General features: G+C 47.6%; 1 pseudogene across 1 annotated transcript; it reads left to right on the top strand.

Annotated features, from left to right (window-relative positions):
• Nucleotides 1–5,191: 5,191 nt before the first annotated feature.
• On the top strand, nt 5,192–8,569 carry LOC135276624 (patr class I histocompatibility antigen, B-2 alpha chain-like; annotated as a pseudogene). Its single transcript, XR_010344164.1, has 6 exons — nt 5,192–6,212; nt 6,802–7,077; nt 7,198–7,311; nt 7,756–7,788; nt 7,931–7,978; nt 8,138–8,569. The product of XR_010344164.1 is annotated as a patr class I histocompatibility antigen, B-2 alpha chain-like (transcript).
• Nucleotides 8,570–13,788: the final 5,219 nt, after the last annotated feature.

The following is a 13,788-nucleotide window of genomic DNA, read 5'->3' as shown; positions in this document are numbered from 1 at the left end:
TCAACCATTGTGGAAGACAGTGTGGCAATTCCTCAAATATTTAGAACTAGAAATACCATATCACCCAGCAATCCCATTACAAGGTATATACCCAAAGGAATATAAATAATTTTATTATAAAGATAGCTGCATGTGTGTGTTCATTGCAGCACTATTCACAATGGCAAAGACATGAAATCAACCCAAATGCCCATCAATGATGGACTGGATCTATAAAATACAGTACACCTACACCAAGGAATATTATGCAGCCCTGAAAAGGAATGAGATCAAGTCCTTTGCAGGGATATGGATGAAGCTGGAGGTCATTATCCTCAGCAAACTAACACAGGAACAGAAAACCACACACTGCATGTTCTCACATGTAATTGAGAGCTGAGCAACGAGAACACATGGACACAGGGAGAGGAACAACACACACTGGGGCCTGTTGTGGGAGGGTGGTGGTGGGGGGAGCATTAGGAAAAATACCTAATGCATGCCAGGTTTCATACCTAGGTGATGGGTTGATAGGTGCAGCAAACCACCATGGCACACGTTTACCTTTGTAACAAACCTGCACATCCTGAACGTGTACCCTAGAACTTAAAATGAAATAACATTAAAAGTCAAGGTTAAAGCATTATTTAAAATTAAATTAAAAAACAAAGTTAAACCATATGAAAGAATAATAATTAGATAAAAGAAGGCTTTGATTTACCAAATCCTGAAATAATACTTTTAATTTTAAATCCTTTAATACTGTTCCCTTCCAGAAGTGCAGTTTACTTCCCTCTCTTGAGCGTGGCTTGGACTTAATGATACACTTCTGATGTGGCCTGGCTCTGTGTTCCCACCTGAATCTCATCTTGAATTTTCATGTGAATTGTAATCTCCCGATATTGAGGGAGGGACCACATGGGACGTGATTGTGATCGGATCATGGGGACAGTTACCACACGCTGTTTTTCTTCATTTCTCTCTCTTTCTTTCTTTCTTTCTTTCTTTCTTTCTTTCTTTCTTTCTTCTTTCTTTCTTTCTTTCTTTTTTTGATGGAGTCTCACTCTGATGCCCAGGCTGCGATGCAATGGCACAATCTCAGCTCACCACAAACTCTCCCTCCTGGGTTCAAACAATTCTCCTGTCTCAGCCTCCTAAGTACCTAGGATTACAGGCACGAGGCACCACACCCAGCTAATCTTTGTATTTTTATTAAAGACAGGGTTTCACCACGCTGGCCAGGCTGGTCTCGAAATCCTGACCCCATGATCTGCCTGCCTCAGCCTCCCAAAGTGCTGAGATTACAAGTGTGAGCCACCGCACCTGTTCCCAGACCCCCACCATGATGTTCTAATGACAGTGAGTGAATTCTCATGAGATCTGATGGTTTTATAAGGGGCTTTTCCCCCTTTGCTCTGCATTTCTCTCTCCTACCACCATGTGAAGAACGTGTTTGCTTCCACTTCTGCCATGATTGTAAGTTTCCTGAAGCAGCCTTCTCAGCCATGCAGAACTGTGAGCCAATTAAACCTCTTTCTTTGATAAATAACCTAATCTCAGGCATTTCTTTACAGCAGTGTGAGAACCAGCTAATACAACTTCTAACAGAGAGAGTAATCCTGACATAATAGTTTGTGACTCTGGGTGTAGAACATAAAACTCACTGGGGCTTCTACTTTCTCTCTCTCTGTCTCTGGGATCATGAGCTCTGGGGAAAGCCAGCTGCTGTCCCATAAGCAGCCCTGCAGGAAGGTCCATGTGGCTAAGAACTCAAGCCTTCTGGGACCAGACAACAAGGAACTAGGCCTTTTTCAACAGCCATGTGACTGAGCCATGTTTCATGTGAATCCCCAGCCCCAGTGAAGCCCTCAGATGATGCAGCCCTTGGCTGACAACTGGACTGCAGCCTTGTGAGAGGAACTGAGCCAGAAGTACTCAGGGAAACCTCTCCTGGATTCCTGACCATTGGAAACAGTGGGAGATGATGAATATTTGTTGTTTTGAGCTGCTAAGTTTTACATAATTTGTTATGCAATAGTAAATAAATAATTTTCACGAGAGGATGTATTATTACACATTAATTTGCATTTGCTCTAAATTTATCATCATCGTTATTATTATTTTTGAGACAGGGTCTCACTCTGTCACCCAGGCTGGAGTGCAGTGGCATGATCACCACGCACTGCAGTGTCGACCTCCTGGGCTCAAGGGATCCTGTGACCTCAGCCTCCTGAATATTTCAGACTTCAGGCAGTGAACCACCATGCCTGCCTAATTTTCTAATTTTTTTTGTAGAGATGGAGGTTTAACCATGTTTCACAGACTGATATTGAACTTCTGGAGTCAACAAATCTGCCTTCGTCTGCTTTCCACAGTGCTAGGATTGCAGGCATGAGCCACCACACCAGGCTTAAATTAATTATAAGATATTAAACATGTAACTTACTTGTAAAAGGTAAGGAGAATTTCCACAGCTGAAGAGGATGCATTTTATTACCGTTCACAATGATCACTTTACTTGAACTTCAATTTCCAACTGTGTCCAATTAAACACAAAAGGAAGATCCAACCCTTGCTAGGCTGATTCTATGATGGCCCCCAGCAACCACCTCCTGGTCATTCACCTTCCCTCAGTTATTCAACCAACTCTAATGTAGGTGCTGTTATGAAGGGATTCAGCAGATATAATTAAGGGCATCAATTAGTTGACTTTAGTCTGGGTTTATTCTGCTTGCACTGTCCTAATCAGCTGAGCCTCTGAAAAGACTGGGTTCTCCCTGAGCATAGAGATTCAACGTGTGAGAGGGATTCAGCATGAGGGGTTTCCTCCATGGTGGACTTTGAAATGAAGGGGCTGTGTGGGAAAGAATGCTGGTGGGCACCAGGAATTGAGAACAGCCCTCTCTGTTCTCTACCTTGACAGCCAGCAAGGAATAGGGACCTCAGTCTTACAACTGACAGAAACTGCATTCTGCCACCTCTGTATAACCCTGAAGGAGGATTCAAAATGAAAACACAGCTTTGGGAAGTCCAGAACGGAGATTCCATCCACATCTTGCCCAGACTTCTGACTAAGGAACTATAAACATCTCAGTGGATGTTGGTTGGTCAGGAGTGGTAGTGCACGCCTGTAATCCTAACATTTGAGGAGCTGACACAGGAGGATCACTTGCAGTCAGGAGTTTGAGACCAGCAGGATAATGGAGTGAGACACTCGTCTCTACATTTGTTTTTTAATTAGCTGGGCATGGTGGCACTTGCCTGCAGTCCTAGTTACTCTGAAGGCTGAGACAGTAGGGTCTCTTGAGCCCAGGAGTTTGAGGCTGCAGTGAGCCATGATCATGTGACTGCACTTCACCCTGGATGACAGAAGGAGACTCTGTCTCTAAAAATTAATAAATCAACAATAAAGGTGTTGTTTAAAGCCAATGCTTGTAATAATTTATTACACAGTCTTATACAATTCATACACAGTTCAACAGACTCATGGACTGAACTGATGAATTGATATACACACTAGTTACATAAAATAAATCTTAACGTTTTCAGTGTTTTATATTTTGTAATGTTCTGTGGTCCATTTTAATACACTCATATTTTAATAATTCAGTCAACAAAAATTAATTTAGTGCCTACACTAAACCAGGTACGCCCTCGCTTGCACACATGCCTGATGTTCTAGAAGCTTCACAAGACTGAGGTGGAGCCACTGGAGTTTTTTACAGGGAGAAATGACACACTCTGACTCACAGTAGTAGGACCACTGTGGAGAGAACAGTCACATAGCAGGTAATGGGACAGTGCTAGAGCCACTATTCAGGAGTGTCAGGGTGGTGGGGCCCAAGGGGAGAGGAGGGCCTGAGGGATGAGAGCAACAGAGGGAAGGGCTGGAGAAGCAGGAGGTGAGTAAAAGGAGCAGAAGGAAAGAATTCAAAAGCAGCAGAATTCTTAGGTTTAAACACATTGTTTTATAGATTTTTTTTCTTTCTGGATATTAGCCCTTTGTCAGATGGGTAGATGTTTTATAGATTTTTAATACATCTATCTACAGAGTCTCTCAGGGTGTTCTTTGCAGTGGGTTTTAATATCTTATGTACGTCTGCCTAATAACTGTTTCTTATGTTAATCAGGTTTAAAAAAGACTAAGTGTTCCTATAAAATAAACACCCCACTTAGATGTGGACACTTCCTAAAACAGGCAGTGCATGAGCACTGGTGAGGGGCATTGTGACTGCATTGAACACTTGCGACTGTGAGGTGAATGAAGTCTGTACTGGCTCCCAGTTGCAACATGTTGCACACAGTGATACAGTGTGCTACTTTGTACTGAGGAGATGTCCTGGACTCACACAGAAACTCAGGGCTGTGGAATCAAGGTATTTTTAAAATGCAACAAGTGGGAGTCACAGATATATTTTCTGGGAAAGTGAATCAGGAGCTTTATGAGTCCTGTTGCAATGCTTTTATTTTTTTATATATTTTTTTTCTTGCCTTGTCTCACATGAGAGCTTTTAGACACATTTATATATCAACGGGCCAAAGTCACAGTTTTTACCGATTAGTACCAAGATTCTTCTACCCACTGTAGTTAATAAACGAAAAGCAAACTGGTCTCTGTGCTATCTCATGCACTCAGGCAAAATTTTTCCAGATTTGAAGGAAAAAAAAAAAAAAGAAAACCCTGTCTCTACACCTCCATTCCCAGGGCGAGCTCACTCTCTGGCAGCAAGCTTCCTGGGGTGAGTTTCCTTCTAGAAGAGTCCAGGGGGACAGGTAAGGAGTTGGAGGCAGGAAGTCCAGTTCAGTGACCAGCATGCAGGGATGAAAAGTGAAAGGAGACGGACGGGGCCATGCTGAGGGTTTCTCTCTGGTTTCTCAGCAGCTCCTGGGCCAAGACTCAGGGAGACATTGAGACAGAGAGCTTGGCACAGGAGGAGCGGGGTCAGGGCGAAGTCCCAGGGCCCCAGACGTGGCTCTCAGGGTCTCAGGCGCGGAAGGCGGTTTTTGGATTGCGGAGGAGCAGCGTTGGGGATTCCCCATCTCCGCAGAGTTTCTCTTCCTCTCCCAACCTGTGTCGGGTCCTTTTTCCTGGCTACTCACGACGCGGACCCAGTTCTCACTCCCATTGGGTGTCGGGTTTCTAGAGAATCCAATCAGCGTCGCTAAGGTCCCGGCTATAAAGTCCCCAGTTACCCACCCGGACTCAGAGTCTCCCCAGACGCCGAGGATGGCGGTTATGGCGCCCCGAACCCTCCTCCTGCTGCTCTCGGGGGCCCTGTTCCTGACCCAGACCTGCGCGGGTGAGTGCGGGGTCGGGAGGGAAACGGCCTCTGAGGGGAGGAGCGAGGGGCCCGCCCGGCGGGGCGCAGGACCCGGGGAACCGCAGCAGGAGGAGGGTCGGGCGGGTCTCAGCCCCTCCTCGCCCCCAGGCTCCCACTCCATGAGGTATTTCTACACCTCCGTGTCCCGGCCCGGCCGCGGGGAGCCCCGCTTCATCACCGTGGGCTACGTGGACGACACGCAGTTCGTGTGGTTCGACAGCGACGCCGCGATTCCGAGAGAGGAGCCGCGGGCGCCGTGGGTGGAGCAGGAGGGGCCGGAGTATTGGGACCGGGAGACACAGATCTCCAAGGCGAACGCACAGACTTACCGAGTGAACCTGCGGAACCTGCGCGGCTACTACAACCAGAGCGAGGCCGGTGAGTGACCCCGGCCCGGGACGCAGGTCACGACCCCTCCCCGTTCCCCACGGACGGCCCAGGTCGCCTCGAGTCTCTGGGTCCGAGATCAACCCCGAGGCTGCGGGACCGCCCAGACCCTCTACCCGGGAGAAACTCGGACGCCTTTACCCCGTTTCATTTTCAGTTTAGGCAAAAATCCCCGCTGGCTGGTGGGGCGGGGACGGGGACTTTTGCCTAAACTGAAAATGGGCGGGGCTGACGCGGGGGCGGGGCCAGGGTCTCACACCTTCCAGACGATGTATGGCTGCGACATGGGGCCGGACGGGCGCCTCCTCCGCGGGTATCGCCAGTCCGCCTACGACGGCAAGGACTACCTCGCCCTGAACGAGGACCTGCGCTCCTGGACGGCCGCGGACGTGGCGGCTCAGATCACCCAGCGCAAGTGGGAGGAGGCCAATGTGGCGGAGCAGTGGAGAGCCTACCTGGAGGGCACGTGCCTGGAGTGGCTCCGCAGATACCTGGAGAACGGGAAGGAGACGCTGCAGCGTGCGGGTACCAGGAGCCAACGGGAACCTCCCTGATCACCTGTAGACCTCCCAGGCTGGCCTTGCAGAAGGAGGGGAGGAAAATGGGACCAATATTAGAATATCGCCCTCCCTCTGGTCCTGAGGGAGAGGAATCCTCCTGGGTTTCCAGATCCTGTACCAGAGAGTGACTTTGAGGGCCTGTCCTGTTCTCTGATACAATTAAGGGCTGCAGTCTCTGAGGGAAAGGAGGGGAAGTCAATCCCTGGATCAGGGGTTTCCTGTGACCCCACAGCAGCGTTGGACACCAGGATTTTCCTCTCCTGCCTTGTCCTCTGCCTCACATTCAATGTGTGCGGGAGTCTGACTCCATCTCCTCTGAGTCCCTTGGCCTCCACTCAGATCAGGGCCAGAAGCCCCTGTTCCCCACTCAGAGACTAGAACTTTCCAAGGAAAAAGAGATTATCCCAGGTACCTGTGTCCAGGCTGGTGTCTGGGTTCTGTTCTCCCTGCCCTACACCAGGTGTCCTGTCCATTCTCAGGATGATCACGTGGGTGCTCCTGGGGTGTCCCATGAGAGATGCAAAGTGCCTGAATTTTCTGACTCTTCCCTTCAGTGCCCCCCAAGACACATATGACCCACCATCCCATCTCTGACCATGAGGCCACCCTGAGGTGCTGGGCCCTAGGCTTCTACCCTGCGGAGATCACACTGACCTGGCAGCGGGATGGGGAGGACCAGACCCAGGACATGGAGCTTGTGGAGACCAGGCCCGCAGGGGATGGAAACTTCCAGAAGTGGGCGGCTGTGATGGTGCCTTCTGGAGAGGAGCAGAGATACACATGCCATGTGCAGCACGAGGGGCTGCCCGAGCCCCTCACCCTGAGATGGGGTAAGGAGGGGATGGGGTGTCATGTCTCTTAGGGAAAGCAGGAGCCCCTCTGCAGCCCTTCAGCAGGGTCAGGGCTGGAGCCTGGGGATCAGGGCTCCTCACCCTCCCCTCCTTTCCCAGAGCCGTCTTCCCAGCCCACCATCCCCATCGTGGGCATCGTTGCTGGCCTGGCTGTCCTTGGAGCTGTATTCATTGCTGTGGTCGCTGCTGTGATGTGGAGGAAGAAGAGCTCAGGTGAGGAAGGGGTGAGGAGTGGGGTCTGAGATTTCTTGTCCCACTGAGGGTTCGAAGCCCCAGGTAGAAGTGTGCCCTGCCTGGTTACTGGGAAGCACCATCCACACTCATGAGCTTACCCAGCCTGGGCCCTGTGTGCCAGCACTTACTCTTGCGTAAAACACCTGTGACAATGAAGGACAGATGTATCACCTTGATGACTGTGGTGATGGGGACCTGATCCCAGCAGTCACAGGTCACAAGGGAAGGTCCCTGCTGAGGACAGTCCTTTGGAGGGCAGTTGGTCCAGGACCCACACCTGCTTTCCTTGTTTTTCCGATCCTTCCCTGAGTCTGCAGTTACACATTTCTGGAAAGTTCTCTGAGGTCCAAGACTAGGAGATTCCTCTAGGACCTCATGGCCCTGCACCTTTCTGACCCCTCACAGGATATTTTCTTCCCACAGATAAAAAAGGAGGGAGCTACTCTCAGGCTGCAAGTAAGTATGAAGGAGGCTGATCCCTGAGATCGTTGGGATATTGTGGTCGGGAACCCATGAGGGAGCTCACTCAGCCCACAATTTCTCCTCTAGAGGCATTTCCTTTAGGCTCTGACCAGGTTCTGTTTTTGTTCTACCCCAGGCAGCGACAGTACCCAGGGCTCTGATGTGTCTCTCACAGCCTGTAAAGGTGAGATCCTGAGGAGGGGGAGCTGATGTGTGTGGGTTGTTGGGGGGAACAGTGGACACAGCTGTGTTATGGGGTTTCTTTGACTTGGATGTATTGCGCTGGTGATGGGTTGTTTCAAGTGTGACTGATAGAAATTTGTTAATGCATTTTTTTTTATAGTGTGAGACAGCTGCCTTGCGTGGGACTGAGAGGCAAGATTTATCCACACCTTCGATTTGGGACTTCAAGAATCCTGACTTCTCTTACTGCAAAGGCATCTGAATGTGTCTGTGTCCCTATAGGCATAATGCGAGGAGGTGGGGAGACCAGCCCAGCCCCGTGTCCACCATGACCCCTTCCCCATGCTGACCTGCATTCCTTCCCCGTCACCTTTCCTGTTCCAGAGACCTGGGGCTGTGATGTCTCCATCTCTGTCTCAACTTTATGATGCACTGAGCTGTAACTTCTTACTTTCCTATTAAAATTAGAATCTGAATACAATTTACTTCTTCAAATTATGTCTATGAGACTTTGATGGGTTAATTAAAAGAGAAGATTCCTGAAATTTGAGAGACAAAATAAATGGAAGACCTGAGAACCTTCCACAGTCCACGTGTTTCTTGTGCTGATTTGTTGCAGGGATGCAGAGTAGATGGGGCTGTGGCCAGTGGGTGCTCAGGCCACTGTGGGCTTTATGTGGTCACTGCTTGACTGGGTCATCTTTGCTGCTCCATTGTCCTTAGCCCTTCAGTAGAACCTTGTCCCACCTCGGCCTGTGATCACAGGGACCTGAGTGTCACCTATGGTGGTCTCTACACATAGAAGTCCTTGTGGTATCTGGAGACAAATTTTCAGACCCCTGTCCTTCTCACCCTCCTTCCAAGTCTCTTTCCTGGATTATATTTTCCATATTTTCCCCCTTATTAAATGAAGCAGATTCTGATACTTGCAGGGAGGAGGGCTCCCATAGTTTCTCATCGTGGGTAACTTTCTGTTGGAATTCCTTCTGCTCTCTCTCCTACGCTTCTTCCTGCCTGAGTTGTAGTAATCCTAGTGCTGCCTCCAATCCAAACTCATGGATTTATAAAGCAGAGTCTAACTTAGATTCATATGTGGTTGGAAAATTGGAGCCATAAGCCTAGGGTTATCTTTCCTGAAGAGAAAAATATGGTTGTGTGCTGCAGCGTGCAGGAGGGTTGGTGTGGGAGGAGGGAGGGAGGGAGGACACACACGCAGCCCTGGAGAGAAAAGCTCTGGCAGCACTGATGTCAGCGTGAGACGATGTTGCCCTGTAGCTGCCACAAAACAGCATTTGGCCTGAGGCTACATTAATAAAGATATTGCCTTTAGAATAGGGAGGTGCCCTGCAGTGATCGTTCATTCAACTGACATTTGTTGTCTGCTAGGTATATGACTGCTTTTGCATTTAGAAAACATTTTAGTAAAAATGAGGATTTCCAGCATTGTTGTGTATGCGTTCTAGATGTAAGCTTATCCAACCTGTGGCTCACAGGCTGCATGTGGCTCAGGACAGCTTCCAATATGAGGACGTTTTTGCTTATCTGTGGTGGCAGATATGAAAATTATGCACATACTTTTTTTTCTTGTTTCTATTTTTTTCTGCTCATCAGCTGTCATTAGTGTGTTTTATGTGTGACTCAAGACAATTCTTCTTCCCATGTGGTCCAGAGAAGCCAAAAGATTGGACACCTCTGCAGGCAGATTATAGATACAGTATAAGCAGAGTCAGAGCAGAAAATGCTTGAGTTAGAAGGTGGCAAGTGCTGTGGGGCAGGGGATCCAGAGTGTGGGCTGTGGGGACAGGGAGGCGGCTGTTGTGCTGGGTGGTCATCATGGGCCTCGTTGCAAATGTGACCTTTGAGTGAAGATTTGAGGGATCTGAGGAGCTGTCCACAGGGATGACTGGGAAAGCTCTTTTCAGGCAGGAACCTTCAGTGCAGATGCACTAGGGCAGGAAAGTGTCTGTGTTCCTGGAAGGATGAAGAGGCCAGAAGGGCTGGACAGAGAGAAACTTAAATGAGATCAGAGCTGTGGCCAGAGCAGATAGGTCTGGATGGTGTGGGAATGGTTTTGACCTTTGTTCTGAATGACATGGAGAGTTAGAGGACAGTTTTGAAAACGGGACATGGTAGGACTTATCCTTTGGTTGCTGTGCTGAGAACAGAATTGGGAGGTGAGGGACAAATGAGGCAGTAGGGAAATGCTGGGGAAGGAGTGCAGTATTCCAGGACGGAGACGCTGGTTACCTTGACTGGGGTGTGAGCAGGGGAAATGGTGGGAAGTGATGGGATTCTGGATGAATTTGAAGATGGACTTCACAGCACTTGCTAATGGATTGTATCTGTGGTGTGAGAAAGAAGAATCAAGGACACCCACAGTGTGGGACTGAGTGAGTAGAAGGGTGGAGCTGCTGTCAGTGGAGATGGGGAGACTCTGGCAGGAGCATATGGAGGAGAGGGCGTCGCAGGCATTCAGTGGAGGAGACATCTACGAGGAGTGCAGGTGAGGGGCCCGGATGCCTCTGCAGCTACAGCTTCACCATCCAGTTACTCTCCTGCTTCCACCCCCTGTGTCTCAGAGCCAGAGCACTGATTCTCCCGTGGGCTCTCTGCACAGGTAGGTGAAAGTCAGGGAAGTTATGGTCTGCTGTTGGTTATAATAAGTCACGGATTATTGTGCCTTCACAAATAATTAAAGAAATAATAAGAGAAGTTGTAACTAGAACAGTTATTCAGAAGACCACAATAATGCAAAGTTTCTTATTCATCTAGAGAAGGCAACAGAAGAAAAGTAGTTGAGTCAAAAAGAGATAATATTAGAAGGCAGCAAATGACAATGCACAGACTGAAACCCAATGAGGCCAACGATGACATTAAACATAATAGACTCACACACTCCAATGACAAGACACACACTGCAGATGGGGAAAGAGAAGTCAGTCCATAAATATCCATAGGCTACTTACAGAAGCCATAATTTCAGTAGAAGGTACAGAAAAGTTGAAAGTAAAAGGATAGAAAAGAAATATCAGACAAATATTCATGAGAAACCACATGAAAATGACATTTAGAAAAATCACAGGACATGACTCTCAAGAGACACGGAGTCCATGTAGACAGCTCACAGTGTCTTTACTTTTTTCACAAACAGAGTCTGTTGCCCAGGCTGAAATGCAATGGTGATATCATACCTCACTGTAACCTCTATCTCCTGGGCTGAAGTGATTCTCCTGCCTCAGTCTCCCAAGTAGCTAGGACTACAGGTGTGAGCCCCCACACCTGGCTATAATGTCTAATTTTCTCATCTGATGTGGCATGATCAAGGAAACAATATCATGCCATGCGTTTGATTGCAGTAAGAATACAACAAATATCAGGGGAATGAAGAAATAAAACCACTTAGTAATTCAAGCCATGTCCACATTTACATTTGACAGATGAGGAGCAACATCTCAAACAAGTAAAGTAAAATAAATTGATTTTCATCATCCAGAGCAGAGTCGAGAACACTTTCCCTGTGCTAAAGGTATCAGAGCTCTACTGAGGTCACAGCGTTATCATGAATTGCTACTGGAATTGGAACTGATACATTTCAAGATATACTAAACAAAGGGTGTGCAAGGATTAACTGAATGCAGAGATAAAGGAAGAAAATGGATTTGTTAAAAGACAGACAAAATCTTTAACTTTTTTAAAGTGGATTTATGTGGACCAAAGCAGGTATTTTAGCCACCCAATGATGCATGTCTCCCAATCGTATTGCAAGTTATAAATAAGGGAATAAACTGAGCTGTAACCTAAAGTTACACCTAATGGCAAGTCAAGCAGAAAAATATATGTTTTTTCCAAAGTGAAATGTTATTTTTATGTGAAGATTTCTAATAATGTACAGTGACATCTAGTGGAGGCAAACTGGTGTTACAATCCATTAAAATAACTAACAGGTGTCAAACTCTGCTGTCATCATTACGGTGTATGTTACCCTCACCAATGATGGTAATCTTAATCCTCATATTCTAACTCTATATTCTAAACCCTTTTGTAAAATTTATCTCCTTACACCTAGAAGCAATCAAACTCCAAGTGGTGCTGAAAACAGCGCCACGCATGGTCACGCCATTCTTCTGAGGACTCTTAAATCAACCTCAGGAGAAACCCCAACTGCTGTCCCCACAAAACACCCTCTTCTCAGCAGAAAGTGGCCAACAATGATCATTGCCCAACACCTCCTAACAGCAGTTACAGTTATCACTCCTGAGGGGAATAATACAGAAGTTATTAAGAAATTATTTTAGACAGAATAAGAGAGTTCTTGGTTGAATTTTCCTTTAATAAAAAGCAATCCCCAAACCATTTCTTTTCTAACAGAAAGCAGCCTGAAAACCTGCAAGCAAAATGGAAGCTTGCATATGTAAATGCCAGCAGCTATAGTAAAAGCCAGGTACACCCAACATGGCGGTTCCCCCTCCCTTTTCTTTGTCTATCTATGTGTGGGTTTCACAGCACCGGTCAGTTAAAGCCAAATTGACTGGTTCGAGTGTAGTGGTGTTTACAACTAATTGATCACAACCAGTTACAGATTTCTTTGTTCCTTCTCCACTCCCCCTGCTTCACTTGACTAGCCTTTAAAAAAATAATAATATTGGGGAAAAAAAACGAAAAAAAAAAAAGAAGCCTAGTGTGCAGGTCAGGATGCCAGGCAGGTAGAGGCTACATTTGCATAATAAAAGACTAGGGTGGGAGGGCCAGTTTCTTCACAGGCTGTGTAAATGGCGCACCTGGTCAAACCAATCCCCTGAGCCCTATGTAAATCAATCACTGCCTCCTGAAGCCTCTCCATAAAGTCGATTGCATCCAACCCCATACCCTGAAACCCTTTTGGGCAACCTGTTTTTTCTGTGTGATAAAGTTTTCTCTCTCTTCTTTGTCTGTTAAACGCTCTGCTCCTTAACCTGCTCCACCTGTGTGTCCTTGTCATTAACCATCACAGGACAACAAGCATGGGTATTTACCCCGAACAATGCCGTTTCAACATTGCTGGAGGCAGTGAGAGTGCTCTATTCCTTGAGGCCTGGACGAGCCTGATAGGACACACCTGAGGGGAAGCCATCACCCAGTCTGCAGGCTTTGGCCATCAGTGTAGAAGACACAGGTCCTGAGCTCTCCACAGGTGCCACCATGGCCAGAGCCTCCTCTCTGCATGGTTAGTGAGGCTTGGCCCTTCCCCTGAACACAGTGACAGGGATCTCTCCAGAGGTGGAGATGATACTATTCCTCCCTTGAAATGGTTTAACCTCGTGCTTTTTCTGCTTTACAGGAAAGCTGACTCTGGCTGGTGTCCAGTGAAGAAATCCCAGGCACACAGGAGAGACAGATGGATTTCAGGGCTGTGCTTGATCTGGTAAAGGAAGAGCACTGATCACCAGGTGGCACCATTGTGCTGCTCCTGCACGCAGGAGGTGGATGCTGGGACTGAGCTGCAGGGTGGGGAGAGGATGTCATTCCTCATTTTCCAGGTTCCAAGTAAAAAGCCTCCTGCCCAGCCCATCTGGTTCTTCCTGAATCCTCAATTTAACAAGGACTGTGTTTACTTTTTTTTTTTTAACTTTTAAGTTCTGGGATACATGTGCAGAACATGCAGGTCTGTTACATAGGTATCCATGTGTCATGGTGGTTTGCCGCTCCTTTTAATGCTCTCCCTCCCCTTGTGCTCTACCTGTCGACAGACCCCAGTGTATGATGTTCCCTTCCCTGGGTCCCTGTGTTCTCATTGTTCAACCCCCATTTATGAGTGAGAACAGGCAGTGGTTG

This window comes from Aotus nancymaae, unplaced genomic scaffold, assembly GCF_030222135.1.
Source record: "Aotus nancymaae isolate 86718 unplaced genomic scaffold, 86718_ANA_hifiasm-v0.15.2.pri h1tg000027l, whole genome shotgun sequence".
In the NCBI taxonomy this organism is placed as follows: Eukaryota; Metazoa; Chordata; class Mammalia; order Primates; family Aotidae; genus Aotus; species Aotus nancymaae.
This window is presented reverse-complemented; position numbering and strand designations above follow the sequence as displayed.